Source organism: Carlito syrichta, unplaced genomic scaffold, assembly GCF_000164805.1.
Source record: "Carlito syrichta isolate Samal-C Ts95f unplaced genomic scaffold, Tarsius_syrichta-2.0.1 Scaffold303546, whole genome shotgun sequence".
In the NCBI taxonomy this organism is placed as follows: domain Eukaryota; kingdom Metazoa; phylum Chordata; class Mammalia; order Primates; family Tarsiidae; genus Carlito; species Carlito syrichta.
In genome coordinates, this window is record NW_007247642.1 from 134,382 (window position 1) to 146,596 (window position 12,215).

The 12,215-nt window shown below is 35.7% G+C and overlaps 1 pseudogene; it reads left to right on the forward strand.

Moving 5' to 3' along the window:
- Positions 1-1,512: 1,512 nt before the first annotated feature.
- Positions 1,513-1,857, forward strand: LOC110595692 (annotated as a pseudogene).
- Positions 1,858-12,215: the final 10,358 nt, after the last annotated feature.

Sequence of the window (12,215 nt, forward strand, 5' to 3'; positions counted from 1 at the left end):
TAACAAGTTTAGATTTTTTTCAACAAATTTATCTGCCACATCTTGTACACAAAATTACATAAAGATATAAGTCCTTTTCTTAGGAATCAAAAAAACTAATTATTGCAAAATAGATTAAGTACTAAACTTCCTTGAACTACTAAACCATTAAAATCTATATATTAGTCTTTTAACGAAGCTGAAAAATATATTTACCTTTACAAGAACTTTGATATACATTCAAGATCTACATAACTAATTGGCCATTCTGCTAAAACTCTGAACATAAACAAGTGTTTCTAAACTGTACTGTAATGTTCCATCTTTTATTTCCAAGTAGTTTTCCACAGTTATTGAGGAGTTGTTTATGAAGCTAAAGAAGGAAAAAAAGAGATTGAAGGCAATTAACAAACACACCATTTTTCATAAATAAAGAAGTCAGTAGAATATCTCACAACAAAACTTTGGCCCACACACTTCAATGTTTGTTTATGGTAATTGTACATCCTTGAAAGCAGACTTGTATTTCTCCTCTTTATTGTCAGGATATTTTCTACACACAAAGGCACCCAGTGAGCACTCATTAAAAAGTACTTAGCTATTAGGACAAAGATTCTGGGTCTCAAAAAATTCTTTCATCCTACTGAATATTGGACACTGTACTAAAAATAGGAAAACTAACAAAACTTTCCTCTGAAGACACATAGTTTAGAAAATAGAAAGATGGAGAAGAAAGGAAAGCTAGATGAGCACGCCACTGTGACAGTCCTGTTATCTCTGAACTCTATATTATCTTTTTTATTCTACATTCTGAATGGTTCCAGCATTTGCTTGAGTTTTCTGCTTGGTAAGAAAGAGAAACCCATTAACACATCCCTCTTCTGATTCAGCAAATACTTTCTATGCTAAGTTTGAAAGGTGATATTGCTTCTGCCATGTCTTCACCAGGCTGATGCTGCCTGCTGAGCTGGTGAACAAACCAGAATTCACGACTTCAGAGAACTATACTCATGATGTGGATGTTGTCCTTAAATAAATAATTTCACACATCAGGCTTCATGTCACTCAAAATGAGTGTGTAACAGGAAATAATGAATGGATAAAGATGGAGGAGGCAACCTACCTTAGTGAGGGAGGTTGGGATAGATCTCACTGAGAATGTAAAATTGTGGAAAAGTTTGTGTGTTGGAGGGTTTGATAAAAGACCCGTGACTATGGAGTAAGGACTCAGGAGCAAGGCAAAACTTGTTTGTTGAGCGCTTAACACACACCAGATGTCACACCAAGCACTTAAAACGTATACTCACAGGAGATTGCCTATAGAAATCTATGATGTCAGACACCTCTTCATTTTCAAAATGAAGTAACCAGCACTGGAGAAGTTAAGAAACTTGTTTAAGCACTGATTTGCTGCCAAGGACTCTGCAGCATCCCCCTTGAGCCCAATCATTTCCCATGCTCCATCCTCACTACTTGCCTTCTCCCACTGCCACCTTTCACAGACTTTCCACCAAGGAAAAGGAATTTTATTATATGTGTGGTATCCAGAACCTACACACTTTTGGCCCCTTTGCTGATGCAAGTAAGGTGATAACCTGTTTCTTGATGGCACTGAGGATTATATCCATATAAGAATTCAACTGAGAAATGGCAGGAAGAGACTACTGTCCAAGGGATTGTTGGTGATTATGATAAAAAGAAACTATAAAATGAAAAGTGAAGACATTTAAGAAATTTGCCTTCAATTATCCTATAATTGAGCATCCAGAATGTGGAGAAGTAATTCAGCTAGAGGGTAACCAAAGCAAGAATACTGGCCAGTTCTTAATAGAGATTGGACTGGCAGAGACAGAATCTGGTCTTCAAGAACTTAAATAATAGTTGCTGTAGGAGTTATAGGGATAAAAACACAAATCAGATACTGCATCCACCCTTGAGAAATACTAGTCACCACTCAGCTCTCACCACCAAACTCCACCCACCACTCCTTCCCTTATAGGTTACCCAGGGCATCTCACTGAAGCTTGAGAATGGCACTGCTATGTTTACATCAAGCTCCCATGCATAAGGATGCTCTTATGAGGATTCTTGTGGACTGGAGGCAAGGAAGAAAGAAAGGCAGGCTCATGAAAGGACTATAACTGTGAACATGAAGAGATATAGAAATAGCTTCAACTGTTCAAGATTCTTCCTCAAGAACTCTCAAGTTGAAGGAGTAGAAGACTGCAGTAGGAGCAGAAAGAATCTGAAAAGGGATTACCTGGTTTCACTGCAGGATTCATGATAGAAAATTATCAAAAAGGAGGCTACATGGGCTTGAGAGGCAGGTAGAAATCAGGAGTCATTCTCAGGGTAGAGTGCAGTGGCTTGATCATGGCTCACCACAGCATTGACCGCTGTCAAAGACCAGTTCCAGCCAGGTTCAGGGTACCCCAAAGGTGGAGACAGCGTCGATGAGGCTGCATGGGCTTGAGAGGCAGGTAGAAATCAGGAGTCAGAATCAAGGAGGAGCTGCAATAATTTTTTTTTTTTGAGTCAGGTTCTCAATCTCATTCTCAGGGTAGAGTGCAGTGGCTTGATCATGGCTCACCACAGCATCGACTGCTGTCAAAGACCAGTTCCAGCCAGGTTCAGGGTACCCCAAAGGTGGAGACAGCATCGATGATTGGGGGGAATAAGAGAGAGAGAGAAAGAGACTGGACTCCAGTCTAGTGCAGAAGCGATGTGGGTTATTGGGAATTACAATGGGTCTTTTATACACAAAGTTTCCCACCCACCAGAAACCTTAATCCATGAAAACTTAATCAATGATTGCCTTTAAACCCTTTTCATATGATAATCTTAAAATCCCATAACAAAGGGCAACCTAATCCGTGACTGACATATTCTATAAACCTTTTTCATCCTAAGCTGATTGACTTATGCCATTAAACAATTCTATAGAAGCTTAAGTATTTACTTTACAAACAAAAGTGACCCATCCCAGAATGTTTGGAATGTGGCCCAGTCCAAAGTTCACAGTGGGCTACCTGCAAATAACCCAGCCACATTCTTTCAACAAAATGGCTATCTTTGAAAACTATATTCTACAATTTGCACCTTCAATAAATCCTAAGATCATGACTCAGAAGCCTGTGACCAATACTTAGGCTCTTAGATGTGACACAAGTTTGAATTATAAGTTGTGTGAAAGCCAAAACTGCAGTTTGAGGAAGAATGGGAGCAATGAGCTTCTAAAGTTAGTTTGTGTTCATCCTGGTCTGAGTTTTTATGTTTTGAGCTCACAGGAGCTTAATCTGGTTAGTGCTGAGTAGAAAGGGGGAGGAAATGGGGTCAATAGCTCCTGAATGCATCCTAGTGGTCTCAGGGTCAACAGCCCTTCCTGATCCCTAATGCTCAGTGGGCCTCCGTGGCCAGCTCCCAAAAGGCTGCCAGTGCTTAGGTGATCATTCAGCCAAAGCCTACAGATAAGCTGGGGCTACAAGTGCATGCCAACAAACCTGTCTAATTTTAAGTGTTTGTAGAGAAGACATCTCGCTCTGTTGCCCAGGCTGGGTTTGAACTCCTGGCTTAGGCAATTCTCTCTCCTCTGTCTCTGAAAGTACTGAGATGACAGACGAGAACCACCATGCCCCGTTCATTTTTTTCTATAAAAGGAGCATAACGAATGACAGGAAGAATGTGGAGATAATGGAGCCCTCACATACTGCTGGTAGGAGCATAAATGGTTCAACTGCTGCAGAAAACAGCTTGGTGAGTCTTCAAGAAGGTAGAGAATTTTCACATGAGCTAGCAGCTTTACTCCTGAGTAAACACCCCACAAAACTGAAAACAGGCACTCAAACAACTAATCCACACTCTCACAGCAGCACCAAAGCCAGAAGGCAGGGCAATCAGAATGTCCATAGGCATATAGATAAAGAATTTATAGGATGAGCATGCAGTAGATAGTACTCAGCTGTAAAAGGAAGTGGAGAAGGACACATGCCACACCATGGGTGATGCCCAAAACATGCTTCGTTGTAGAAGCTGAACCCAGTTCACAAGTTAGGACTCCATTTACACAAAATTTCAGAATAGGAATAACTACTGTGACAGGATTCGGAATGTTGGTTGCTAGGGATTGGGGATGATAGGGATAGGAGAAATGCTCCGTGATGCTGGCCTTTACTTTAGAGCCCTGGAGATGTGGGGCAGCAAGATGCAGGTGGTGGTGTATTCACAATGCACAACATTGCAAATGCACTTTAATTTCACTGAGTAGGTCACTTTAAAATGGTTAAATTTATACTATGTAAATTTACCTTAGATCTTTATAATGAAGGCAAATGTCATTACTCATTGCCAATGAATTTACTATCTGGGTCTCCAACCTGGTGATGTGGGTAGGGAGGAGGACACATAACTGACATGGACAAGAGAAATTCCACCTTGGGGAAAAACTGCTTACGTTTCAGTAGATTTTAGTTCTAGCATGAACGTTTTGGTTTTTGAAGAGGTTGGTTTTGTAGAAACCAGAGAGAGAGTTGATCAAGCTGCAAGATCCCTAGGAAAGAATCTCCTGCCTCTGTTCTTCAGGACTTTTTGACTTCTAGACACATTTGTCTAGAGCAACCTTATTATTGACAGATGGTGATGAACATCAGGCATAGTCAACATGCTCATATGTCCTCCAAATGCCACAAACTATGATTCTTCCTTACACATTTCACCTAGGAACAGATAACCCAGCACACGTGGATTTTCCAGTTCTATTCTTGCACTGAGTCATAACTGTACATTCTCCCAAAGATGCCACATTTGTGTGAACTCAAGTCAGAAAGATACAGGTTTTAATAAGTGGCATGACTGCCCTGGAGGTATTCATTTTACCGTATATACCAAGTTAATATTAGCGGGGGATTACTGATGACGATTGGCAGATGTATCTCGCTGGGTCTCTGACACACTGTTGGGTCCAGAAGTTTGAATAACTATAAACTTCACTTTTTTCAATAACATTTTTATATTTTTGAAAAATCACATCTAGGATCACTGCATTCAAACACAAAGAGCAGACCATCTGGGATGCCCTGGGGACAAGAAAGCACCCATTTCCCCAGAGAGCAGAGATGGCAAATGATCATTATTTTATACAAGAAAAAAACTATTTTAGAAACAAAAAAGGCTTCAGGGAAATTATCTAATACAGGTTCCTCCTTTCACTGATTGGACTATTGGAGTCACAAGAAATTGATATTCCCCAAGCCATAAATTAGCAGCTGTGGTATATGAGCTTCTGTACCTGGTGTTTCTTACTTTACACCAAGAGTCATCAAATAAACAGTAAGTCTCCTACATATAAACCTTTCAGTTACAAACTTGAAAAATGCACATGTGCGTTTTTTAATGTATTATTAATTTCCACCAGGTGTCAGTATACCCTGTTAATGAAAGACAGTGCTATATTGCTGGTTGTGTTATTTGGGTGCCTAGGCTACCTTTGTTGGATTTAACAGCAAATGAACTTTTGAATGCACTCTTGGAACCAAACTCATTCATATGTTGGGGATTTCCTGCAGTTGTGATTGCAAGTTAAAATGAGGGGATTTGGTCAGTTTTAACAAATGTTTTCTCACTAAAATATTGGCATCAAAATTTAAGGAAACTACATTAGTCCTACTAAACAACCAGTATTCAAAAACTCCAATTTGTGGCACCAGACTCCAATTTGATAACCCTTGTATTTTCAGCAATGTACCTCTCCTTTCTTGCAGGTTATATTAACTATCACTTTGGGGGAATAAACACTCTTCCTTATCCTTGTGACAGAGGTAGCAATGGTGTGGCCTGGTGCACTAGAGAAAAAGCTGGCCCTGAGTTAAGACTAAGTGTGCTTGAATGCTAGTCAGTTTTGGAAACAAAATGAAACAAATACAAAAACAGGAAAATCAGTAACTTAACCAATTTTTAGTTTTGTTACCTGTAAAATAAGTGGACTGGATCTTCTCACAGAGTTGTGCAGAGGGCAATGAATGATAAGACTTGTAAGAAGTCCTTTGTAACCATGAAGTATAATTCTGGGGTCTTAGAAGATTATCCCTCAGGATCATTACAAATCATTCTTATTAAAATTGTAAATTGATGGGTGTGGCTGAGGTGAGAGGATTGCTTAAGTTCAGGAGGTTGAAACTGCTAGCTACTGCACTTCACTGTGGGTGACACAGTGAGACCTTGACTCAAGAAAAAGTTTGTTTCCTGAAATAGGGTATGTATTTGCCTCTTATATCTGTACTATTCAATTTACTTGGCAGACTTTCCAAACTTCCACTAGATCATATAGTGGTAAATTATTTTGTCATCACTCAGGGGTATAAATTACTCAAGAATCTAAATTGGTGACTTCTGAGAAATTGTGGCTTTGCTATATTTAAAATGTTCTTCAGTTCCAAGCAGGCTTTTCTCACTCTGAAGTCACATTAGTTTCTCAGAGAAGAGCAAACTACAAACACTACTGAGAATTATCAAATGCAAGAATTATTTAAATGCAAGCACGTCATTCTTCTGGGTACCAAACTATAACTGTTAATGTTTCTTAAATTAATTCAGGTAAAATAAAATCTCAACTTGTTTTAAAGGTGGGGCAAGGTTATAGAAAACTCTTAAGTTTATTAGGAGAAATAAATATTCAAGAGGAACAAAGAAACATAAAAAGAAAAGCGATGGCAGATATGTCATGATAATTAAGGCTGCAATAGGATTATAATAGCACAAAGGAAGGTACAACCAAGGAACAGATCCATATATAAAAACAAAGGTCAGAGGGAGTCATCACAAGTTAAGCAGGAGGAGGAGATGCAGTTCTTTGTTGGCTGACTATCTGGGAGTGGGTTACCGAGAGCAAGGTGGCTCATGCCATATAAACTGGGTATTCATTTGGGTAGAGAAGATACTATATAATAAGACATCAAAACTTAACAAAAATAGCAAATCAGTACAATGACATGGAAAAGAGTCTTAATCATTCCCTCAAGAATTTGTAAAAGCCCTATTTATGTAAAAATTGGTAAAAATAAGTCAACTGGAAAAAGTCACAAATATAGCAAAGAGTAGCTATCCTTAATAGCATTATGATGAAGTCATAGAAGTCCCTGGTGAAAAAACTAATGAAAACTAAGTAGACAAAAAAATAAGTTATGTACACACTATTTACAGGAGACAAAATGCTGATTATTGGATATGTTGGAAAGTGATTTATTTCTATCTCTGATTACTAGTGGGGTTAAAGCAGGGATATAACGTCCACTTATATTGTTAAAAGTTTGTCTTGTGCCATTTTGTTTTGAATGCTGCTGAAGGTTTGCTAAAAGATATTTATATACATTGCTGGAAGAACATATGATATTGGCAAAATATATCATACATCCATTAAAAGAATTTGAAAATTTGTACGAGGAATAAAATGGTCATATACTTCAACAAAAGTCCATTAATTAATTTATTTATGTATACATTTTTGAGTAGGGTACTCACTATGTTGCCTAAGCTGGAGAGCAAAGGCATACTCATGGCCACTCAAGTCTTGAAGAGTGGGACTCCTGTGACCCTTCCACATTAGCCTTACAAATAACTGGAACTACAGGCATGCTCTATCATGTCTGGCTAATTTTTTTATGCATTATAGAGATGAGATCTCACCATGATATCCAGACTGGTCTCAAAGCCAGAAACTCAGGCAATCCTCTGGCCTCACATTCCCAAAGTGCTGGAATTACAGTCTTGAGCCACAACACAATGCTTGCCCTTTTATTAAACATTATTAATCAATAGCAGCTTAACTCACTCTTGCAAATGCTTCATGAGACTTTTTTGTGGAGAGGTAGAGAGTCTCACTATATTACCCAGTCTGGAGTTCAGTAGCAGTCACATTCACCACAGCCTCAAACTTCTGGGTTCACCAATCCTTCTGTCTCAGCCACACAAGTAGCTTGGACTAGAGGCACCCACCCATCACATATAGATAATTTTTATAATTTCTGTTTTTATAAAGATGAGGTCTCACTGTGTTGCCTAGACTGATCTCAAGCTACTGGGCTCCAGTGATCCTCCTACCTCAGCTTTACAAATTGGTAGAATGACAGGTGTGAGCCACCATGCCTGGCCATGAAGCCTGTGTTTGACTGCAGAGTGTTCTAACTCAGGGGCCAACAAATTTGCTCTGTAAAGAACCAAATAAGCTGGGCTCGGTGGCTCAGCCTGTAATCCCATGCCTTTGGGAGGCTGAGGTGAGTGGATTGCCTGAGCCCACGGGTTCAAGACCCACCTGGGCAGCGAGACCTCATCTCTACAATAAATCAAAAATCAGCCAGATGTGGTAGTGCATGCCTGTAATTCTGGCTACTTGGAAGGCTGCGGTGGAAGGATCACCAGAGCACAGCAGGTGAGGCTGGGGTGGCCGGGAGCAGCCACTGTACTCCAGTCTGGGCAACAGAGTGAGACTCCAACTCAAAAAAAAAAAAAAAACAGAAAAAGAACCAAATAAATATTTTATGGAGTCATAGTGTCTGTACTATTGATACTTGCTCTAGCAGTGTGAAAGCATCTTGAAGCATTACATAAAGGAAGGGTCTATGAAATATGAATTTAATATAACACATAATTTATGTGACTAGAGTAATGTTATTTTTGTTTTATCCCCAAAACACATAAAATATTTTTAATATTCATAACTCCCAGGCTGAGAAAAATAGAAAGCTGCCTTATTTTGTCCAGGAGGCCTAAGTTTCTTGACCACATTCTAGCATGTCATTGAACCAAACTTAGTCTTCCATTGTCAGAGATGTAAATGTTCTTTTTTGTTTGACACTTATAAATGGCACAGACATATGGCTATATTTACATGTGCAGAATTAATTTGTTAGTGTGGACATTCAGAAATAAGACTATTATTCTGGCATGGTGTCTTGTGCCTCAAACTTGAGAGGCTGAGAAAAAAATAAAATTAAATGAAAATAAATGAAACAAAGTGAACTGAACTGACATGAAATGAACTGAAAGGAAATGAAATGAATTGAAGTGAAAAAAAATTGAACTGAACTGAACTGAAATGAATGGAAAGGAAATTACATGAAATGAACTGAAATGAAATGAAATGAACTAAAATGAAATGAAGTGAACTGAAATGAAATGAATTTAACTGAAATGAAATGAACTGAAAGGAAGTGAAAAGAAAAGAAAAGAAATGAAATATACTGAACTGAACTGAAATGAAATAAAATGAAATGAAATAAAAAATAGAAATGAAATGAAATGAATTGCCATGAAATGAACTGAACTGAACTGAAATGAAATGAACTGTACTGAGATAAAGTAAACTGAAAAGACATATAATGAAATAACCTTAAACGAATTGATATGAACTGAACTGAAATGAACTGAACTTAAATAAAATGAAATAAGCTACACTAAACAATATGAACTTAAATGAAATGAACTAAAATGAATAAAAAAATAAAGTGAAATTAAATGAAATAAAAAACTACACTAAAATGCACAGAAGTAAAATGAATCAAAGTAAAGAGAACTGAAATGTATGGAAATGAAATGAAATGAAATCTATGAAAGGAAAATGAACTGAAATGAAGTGAATTGAAATTAAATGAAGTGAACTGAACTGAACTGCAAGGAACTGAAAGCAAATGAACTGAAAAAATGAAATGAACTAAAATGAAATGAAATAAAATGGAATGGAATAGACTAAAATGAATGAAATAAATTGAAATGAAATAAAATGAACTACACTGAACTGAACTGTAATAAACTGAACTGAACTGAAAAGAAATGAACTGAAATAAAATAAACTGAACTAAAATGCAATGAAATAAATGAAGTGAACTGAAATGAAATGAGCTACACTGAATTGAAGCATATGAGTTGAAATGAGCAAGCAAGTTGAAATGAACAGAAGTGAACTGAAATAAAAAACTGAACTGAATTGAAATGAAATAAACTGAAATGAACTGAAGTGAAATAAACTAAACTGAACTGAAGTGAATTAATTGAAATGAACTGAACTGAGCTGAAATGATCAGACCTGAAATCAAATGAAAAGAACTGAACTGAACTGAAATTAAATAAACTGAACTGAAATAAAATGAATGAAATGAAATGAACTAACTGAACTGAACAGAAATGAACGGATCTGAAAAGAAATGAAATGAACTAAAAAGAAAAGAAGTAAACAAAGAGGTTGAAGTGAACAGAAATGAACTAAAATAAACTGAACAGAATGGAAGAGAACTGAAATGAACTGAATGGAAATGAACTGCAATGATCTAAACTGAAAAAAAAATGAATTGAAATGAAATGAAGTGTACTGAAATGTAATGACATGAAATAAAATCTACTGAAAGGAAGAGAAAATAAATGATGGAATGATATGAATTGAATTTAAATGAAGTGAACTGAAATGAAATGAACTGAAATGAACTGTACTGCAATGAACTGATGGGAGCTAAAATGAAATAAAATGAACTGAACTGAAATGAAAAGAAAAGAAGTGGAATAAATTAAACTGAATTGAACTAAACTGAAATGCAATAAAATAAAATAAACTGAAATGTAATGCAATGAAATCTACTGAAAGGAAGAGAAAAGAAATGAAATGAAATTAATTAAAACAAGTGAACTGAAATAAAATGAATAGAACTGAAATGCAATTAACTGAAATAAATGAACTGAAATGAATTAAAATGAAATGAACTGAACTGAAATAAAATAAAAAGAAATGAAATGAAATAAACTAAACAGAATTGAACTAAACTGAAATGCATTAAAATGAACTAAAATGAAATGAATTAACTGGACTGAACTGAAATTTTACAAAAACTAACTGAATGGAAATAAACGGAAAGGAAGTAAAATGAAATGAATAGAACTGAAATGAAATGAATATAACTCAACTGAAGTGAAATGAAGTGATCTAAACTGAAATAAACTAAACTGAACTGAAATGAACTGAACTGAGCTGAAAGGAACAGAATTGAACTGAAAGGAGTTGAAATGAAATGAATTGAACTGAAATAAACAGAAATGAAAGGAAGTGAAATATACTGAACTGAAATGAAATAAAAATAAATGAACTGAAAATATGTGTAATAAAATAAAATGAACTAAAATGGAATGAAATTAATGGAACTGAACTGAAATTAAATGAACTGAAGGGAAATGAACTGAAATAAACTGAAATGAACTGACTTGACAATAACTGAAATGAAATGAACTGAAATGAAATGAACTGAATTTAAATAAAATGAAATGACATGATGAGAAATGAATGGAAATGAACTGAAATGCACTGACCTGAAAATAACTGAACTAAAATGAAATGATATGACCTGAGTTCAAATGAGATGATATATTATGAAATGAATTGAATTGAACTGAAATAAACTGAAATGAAATGAAATGAAATAAACTAAACTGAAGTGGACTGAAATGTAATGAAATGAACTGAAATATAATGAAATCTATTTAAAGCAACAGAAAAGAAATGAAATGAATTGAAATTAAAACAAGTGAATTGAAGTGAAATGAAAAGAAATGAACTGAAATAAATTGAACTGAAATGAAATGAATTGACATGAAATGACAGAACTAAAATGAACAGAAATGAAATGAAGTGAAATGAACTGAACTATATTGAACTGAAGTGAACTGAACTGAAATGAAGTGAACTGAAAGTAAATGAAATTAAATGAAATGACTGGAACTGAACTGAAATGAACTGAACTGAAAAGAAATTAAATGAGCTGAAATGAAAAAAAATAACTGAAAGGAAATGAACTGATCAGAAATGAACTAAAATGAACTGAACACGACTGAAGAGAATTGAACTGAAATGAAATGAACTACACTGAACTGAACAGAAGTGAAAAGAAAAGAAATGAAAGGAAATGAATTGTAGTGAATTTAACTGAAATGGTAAGTACTGAAATGAAGTAAATCAAAATGAAATGAAATAACCTGAAAGGAACTGAACTGAAATGAACTGAAATAAAGACAAATGAAATGAAATGAAATGAAATGAAGTTAATGATATGAAATGAACAGAAATGAAAAGAACAGAAAGGAAGTGAACTGAACTGAAAAGAAATGATTTGAAGTGAAATTAAATGAAATAAAACAAACTAAAATAATATGCGCAGAAATGCCCTGAACTAAAATGAACTGAAATAAAGTATACTGAAATGTAATGA